Raw genomic sequence first — 6880 nt, forward strand, 5'->3', positions numbered from 1 at the left:
GGTGAGGTGGCTGAGTGGTTAAGGTGATTAACTACTAATATATTGTGCTCTGCACGCATGGGTTTGAATCCCATCCTCATCAGTGACAATAACTTTTTTTTTCTTTAACGTAACCTTACATCTGCCCATAAAGTTCATATATTTTTCTGTAGCCGCAAATTCCCAATATTTCTGCTGTCTCCCAAGAAACACAAGCGTGGAGTCAAATCATATTAAATAACACAACACATCTATTAATTTAACATCCAGATGTGACAGGACACATGTAAGACTCACACACAATGTGTGGATTTTTTTAAAAACAAGTTGTGCCAAAAACTAAATGAACACCTTCATTAAACTTAATGCAGAAGCATGTTGTCTATAATGAAAAATGGTGCAAAAGGAACCAGTGGGATTTGATCCCAGGATGTTCTGTTGACTAGGCAAGTACTTTTACCAACTAATCCACAGCAAAGCACTACCCCTTTTTAAGTGGTTGTGTTTTCGTTTCATTTTTCGCTCTTGTACTAGAGTAGTAATGTTTCTAGATGTGCATGAACGTGGTATAGTAGGCTGACAGCAGGAACACTTGGCCCACAAGCAGTGATGGTATTAGAGGTGCCTGCAGTATGTTGGTTTGTGAGAAGCGATAAAGTAACTTGCCGAGGAAGCAGGTGTGCCTGATTTAATAGAGGCCATCGAGCAGAAAAAGTAACAGAAGAACCAACATAAATTCAACAGCGATCTTCTGCAGCTGAAAACACAGGCGAGACTTCTCCAGGAAACTCACAACCTGGGCATGACTTCACTGCACACTGCTGTTGAGAACGATTGGTGCAGTGGTGCATTGGAGCTGTGCGAGTATTTCTCTCTACACTGACTGACACTGCAGAAACACAGGGTTTTGGCTCTGGATCCATTTCCTCGTGGAAGAAAGAGACAGTAAAATAGCAAGGAAAATACAAGAGAAGAAACTGAAAGAATTGTGCCCACTGCAAAGTAGGAAGGACAGAGGTGGCCAGACACTTAAAACAGCTCAGCGGATAATTTGTAATGACATTCTTCAGTGACAATCAGCAGATGGATTCAGGTTCTGTTGTGCAGTTTGAGATGAACTGATATTAAATAGGAATAATCATTGATATAATAATTGATGTCTGGCAAAGGCAAATAACCTTTGTTCATGATTTGGGATGTGACTGGTTACATTTCAACAGTTACAACCCCCTATATAAAGGGTTTGCACTCTTATGCAATCAAGGGATTGAAAGATTTTTATTATTATTATTATTGTTGTTCCAAAAATGTTCTATTTGTTATTTCTGATGGAGCTGTGTGCAAAGATTTAACAAGCTCAACTCCCGCCAACGATTCGCCGTGAAGAAGCAAAACATTGAAGTTTCACAGACAGAAGCAGTACGCCAGCACAACCAACATTAAAACACTACGATTTGCACTGACTCGAAAGTGATCTCAGCAGACGTTGTTCCCTGCATAACGCTAAAGGTGGCAAAGCGCATTTGGGTTGAGAGGACGCAGTAAAGCTTTTGTTTTCTGCCTTGATGTCAAGCTGACAAAGTATCTCTAAAACTTAGCTTAGGTTCTCAAGAGACTGTCAAAACACAATTCCACTGATTGCTTTCCAAGTCACTTTTTGCCAGCCGGTAATATTTCTTCTGCACTGATAACCAAGAATTGAATTTCATTTTTTCGCAAGCTGAGTGAATTTCTTGAAAAACAAGTTTTACAGAAAGGAACTGAACACATGCATTTAACGAAAATCAAGCCCTTTGTGATTGCCCGAAATGGTACGTTCTGTACCACAAGATAAGAAGAAAGACATGGCTGGGATTTGAATCTAGATTATTTTGTTTAATAGACAGGTGCTTTAACTTAGTAAGGCACGGTGACAGGACAACCATCACCTTTTACAGTCACTTGGACACACCACTCTGAGACATCTGCGTTCAGTAAGCGCTGAGCCTGCTCTCAGAGCAAACTGCCTCTTTTATATAGCAGCCCCGACACTGAGAAACGAAGAGAACTGGCTTTTATCTGGCATTTTTCATGTCCAATGCGTTTGACATCTCCCAAGGGCGACAGAGATCTTTTGTGACACTATTTCTTCTTCTTTTTTCTTTCTGTGCGCTTTGATAAAAAAACAAGAAATCGCGCAGGGGAAAAATGTCATTTTTTTTCATAGAGAAAACGAGCACTAGGAAATGTGTTGAGAAGAAATTATTTAACATGATACGTGACCTAACTTACCGGAGCAAATGCTCACCCGTCAAGGTCTGCTTTACTACAAGAGTGAAAGATTTGATCATTTCTCGGCATTGTGGAAGAAAACAGTCTTTTTTGAATTCTAAATCAGTCGGAATTTCAGTGCGACACATAAACTTTTCGTCTGATTTAAAGAGATTATATTTTAAAACTCATAAAAATGTAGAAAACACCTGTTTCTCACTTTGAAATTTTAACGGGGCGGTGTATTACTAGTAGCAGCGCAGCACACTATGGCGCAATTCAGGTTATGTGATATACCAGAGATTTAATAAATAACGAGTCTGATTTCAAATCATAAGATTGTAGGTTCGACTTGTACCTGGCTCGTGTAAACTTTACTCAGGCTCCGCAGTAATAGATGTCTATTATGTAATGAACTGCACCAGAAAGCAAACGTTGGGTCTGTTCTTTTTTTCCAGCATGAAATAGCAAATCGTTACAAAAAGCACCAGCTGCCCAATAGCGTTTTTTTTAATTACATTTACTTCAAGCTTCAGACACTTTTTAATAAAACAAAAGTGTCCTGAAACTCCCTAGCAGGTTTGCTTGAACTTGTATTAAAAAAAGTTATCTGAAACTTCCAGGATTCCATTTCATTCTCTAATGTAGCTGTCTCTGAAGTCGGACGTGATGTTTAGCAGATGTGAACTGTGCCTTTTCTCTTTTGTTCAAGGGTATTCGCTGTGTGAGCTCTATTTTATTTAGATTATCTATGTAGTTTACACACAGATCTCAACTGCATGGTGTGAATTCCGTGTTCAGGACCAGCAGAACCTGAAAAACTATCAGCTGACTGATTTGAAAACACAGCTTTCTGATCGGGAGTCAGATGCGCTACCGTTGCGCCACAGCTGTCTACCGATTTGAATTCCCCAAAGGAGAAAAATCAGCTTCACAAAAAAAAGATTTTTTTTTCCTCCTGTGAGGAGCGCCGCTCTTCTGAAGAGAGTTTCTTCTTCCCATACCATATTTTATTTTTCCTGCGCAGCTCTTGTGCAGGTGTTGTTCTCGATAACAGATCCAGGAACACTGATTGTTTTTCTATTTCTTAATTATTTCTCTAATTAAGTACCCCGTGGTGCAACTGTAACACGTCTGACTCTAAATCCCGAAGTTAATTTTCAGAGTATATCGGAGTCAACTGATACTGATCAGGTTCTGATTTTGCTGAGCCCACAGCTTTAATCATAATGTCAAATTCCCAAAGCCTGCTGACCTTTCAAAATGCGCCATTCAAAATGCGCGGTAAAAACCCGCGGTACGGTAACCTACCCACAAGCCACCGCGGGGCACCGGAGCATACCGCAGGGCAAGTGATTGGCTGGCCAAAATGACCGACAGGGGCACTCGTGGTGCATTGGTTGGTAGTGCAAAGATTTAATCATTTAATGTCTTTACTGTGCACATTTTAATCCGCTTAGTTTTGAATATTTATATGGATTTTACCACTAAAGGGAAATTTTAGTAGCTGAGCATAAAAAGAAGAGGAGCATAACGCATCTGAAGGTCATAAACGATATTAATTTAAAACATTACTGTATGTATGTAAACTGTACTGTGTATGGCTGGTCTTGGTAGTTTAAAGAAAAAATACACACCAGTCTTCCATTTCTCCCTAAACATTTTAAGCATGAAAGTTTTATGAAACGGTACCCAAATATGCGATTGCTGTATAGAATGAATTTTAATTAAAAAAAAATATTTAACACGAACATTAAGCTGTTTACATCTTCCGCCTGAGAACAGTCACCCGTTGCTACCCAACGCAGAATGGTGATTGGCTGACACCATCTGACACCCCTCTGATTGGAGAAAAAAGACGTGCTGGTTTGCTATACCAGGAAGAGGATTTCTTTCAATTCTAAACGTGTATTTTAAAAGTTTAAGAAATAAAAACCTTACAGCGTACACAGATTTCTAAACTGATCAGGATCGTTATCTTTGTCTTATGCATAATAATGTTCACCGCTCTGTCCAGCAAATTAATAATAAACTTTATTTTATATAGCTTTTTAAACGAATAAGTAATTAGATTGCTCATAAACCTAATCACTTGCTTTTTCTTTTTATTTAGGCTCAGATTTCAACTATAGATCGTATTATTAATAACCATAATAACAACCAACCAACAAAAACAACCATATAAACATAATACCAACCAAAAACATAGATAACAACCACAATACAAAATCAAATAATCAAACCATTTTACACTCGCAAGTCCTCCAATTATCATAATCCCGCCCCTTATGCAAAACCAAACCTTCCTCCCATCCCAGTTTATCCTGTTTATCATAAACAAAATCCACCTCAATTTTCAACATAAAGCATTACACAAAATCAATACCTCAACACTCCATACTCAACAACGATAATTCACAAACAGCCAGAACATGTAACTACACATTCCCAAACATACCTACTTTCCATAGCCCCGCCCCTTATGCAAAACCAACATCCCTCCCCTGTTCTCTCTCTCCCCTGGCGGTTGTAATTGTTTTTATTTTCAAATAAATTTTAGCAAAGTCATGTATTTTAAAAATCTTAAGATTTTTCTATATATGTCTTTATTTAGTGGTTTCATTAGTGACAAAGGCTAAACTTTCTTGGAAAAATGTCTTTTATGTAAACTATGTTTGCTATTAATTCATTCAGGGCTAAAATATGTTCATTGTCTTCTAATGAAAGAAGGGTTCCTTTCGCCGTAGTCGGGAGCCTAGCCTTTAACTAGTAAGTACTGTATTTACTGGGTTTTTGAGGGGGGGGGGGGGGTGTCTTTCGCTGGAAATCTCGCCTCCTACTTTGAAAATACCCGTGAAACCGGTTCAATTCGTCACAGCCAGCACTCCTGCAGAGAGTTGGGTTGTACTTGCAGTGCATACAGTACACGCGTTATGCTCTTCGTTAATGTCTGTGAAGTTTTATTTAATCTCTGAGCCATACTGATTCTTCTGGAAGCCAGTTTCCGCCAGGGAGTAAAAAAAAAAAACACACTATGGTATTCTCTCCAATGCAGTGCAGTTAAAAACATACCTCTGATGCTGCTCCTAAATGAAAATCGTTTATGACCATCAGAAGCTTTATGCTCCTTTTCTTTTTCCAGTGGATTGAACAGGGAGAGGCATTTCATGATATACTTTTCACTGATGAAACAACAGTGGCTCTGGAACAGTTTTCAACCAAGTCGTTTTATAAAAAGGGGAGATATGTACACGTTACTGAAGCTAAAAGTTTAGCCTTTGTCGCTAATGTAAACACTAAATAAAGACATATAGAAATCCCTACGTTACAGACTGTATATGGCTGGTATTGGTAGTTTAAAGAAAAAATACACACCAGTATTCCACTTTCTCCCTAAACATTTTTAGGATCAGAGTCTTACATGTGGTTATTTCGAAAACGTTTGTACGTGCTCCTTCTTACCATGTTACTGTTTACCGTTACTGACCATATTAAGTTTAAGTACGCTGGGCAAACGTTCCGAGGTCAAATTCTTCCAGCACGGGGGTACCTTTAAAGCGGAGACGACGGCACCGAAATTTTTTGGCGCGCCTTCTCTTTAAAGCCCTGGCCAAATATGAAGACAGTACGTACAGTTATAATTCAAACGGAATTAAAAACTACACATCCCAGTAACCATGGTGGTGCTTGTGATCATTGCGTTTAACCAACGAAACAGGGCGAAAAATCAGTCACATGACTTTGGGGCAGAGTTTCGAAAGCTTAACCTATCAGCAACAAAGCGAAATTTACACGATAGGCTACCTCAAACTGTCAGTTACACGACTGTGTAAGTCGCTTAAGCCACTCCTATTTGGCATTTTAGTTATGGAGGCGAGAAGACGCCCCCCCCCCCCCTCTGGGTGCCTGATTTGCCGCCATCTTCAACCGCTTCGTGTCCAAATCGCAGTAGCTACGCGTACGAAATAAAGTTCATCCCAGCTACAAAACATATATATTTTTGTGGTAAGAGGGAGCAAAACATCAGTATTTACTGCTATTAATTAGTGTATGATTTATAGTTGAAATCTGAGCCTAAAAATAAAGTTAAAATCTCGACAAAGCAATGTAGGAAATACAGAGAAAATAAATCCTTTCTGACATCTAAAATCAGTTTCGATCAAGGTCTCTAAAACGAACAAGAAAAAGAGGATTTTCGGAGGGCAATTACGCTGTATTTATATAGAATAAGTGATTTATGAGCAATCTAATTTCTTGTTCGTTTAAAACAGTGAAATGTCAGCTGCAAAAGATCGCACCAGAAACAGCACTCTCTCTGCCTGTCATAGACGTTCAGGAAAGGCTGAATGAAGTCATGGTGATCAATAATAACAGTTGTAGGACAAGAAACAAAAGATAGTGAAAACTTAAGATTTTTAAGGCTAAAACTCAAATTCATTCTACAAATTAAGGCAAATGAAAATTCAGGACGTTAAAGTGCTAGAGGTGTAAAAAAATACAAAAATGCACATGAGCAAAACGTTTTAGAAATGGAGCAAACAGAATAAAAGCCATGCCTATAGTGCAGAAGAGGGATGCAGGAACACTTGCTTAGATATACAAAAAAATCACAAAAAGGTCTATGTTACAAAAGAACATGTAAACATGTACA

The 6880-nt window shown here is 38.6% G+C and overlaps 1 non-coding gene across 1 annotated transcript; it reads left to right on the top strand.

Moving 5' to 3' along the window:
* Positions 1-82, top strand: trnas-acu (transfer RNA serine (anticodon ACU)). Its single transcript has one exon. It is a non-coding gene; the product is annotated as a tRNA-Ser (tRNA).
* Positions 83-6880: the final 6798 nt, after the last annotated feature.

This window comes from Lepisosteus platostomus, chromosome 5, assembly GCF_059453375.1.
Source record: "Lepisosteus platostomus isolate fLepPlt1 chromosome 5, fLepPlt1.hap1, whole genome shotgun sequence".
Classification (NCBI taxonomy): Eukaryota; Metazoa; Chordata; class Actinopteri; order Semionotiformes; family Lepisosteidae; genus Lepisosteus; species Lepisosteus platostomus.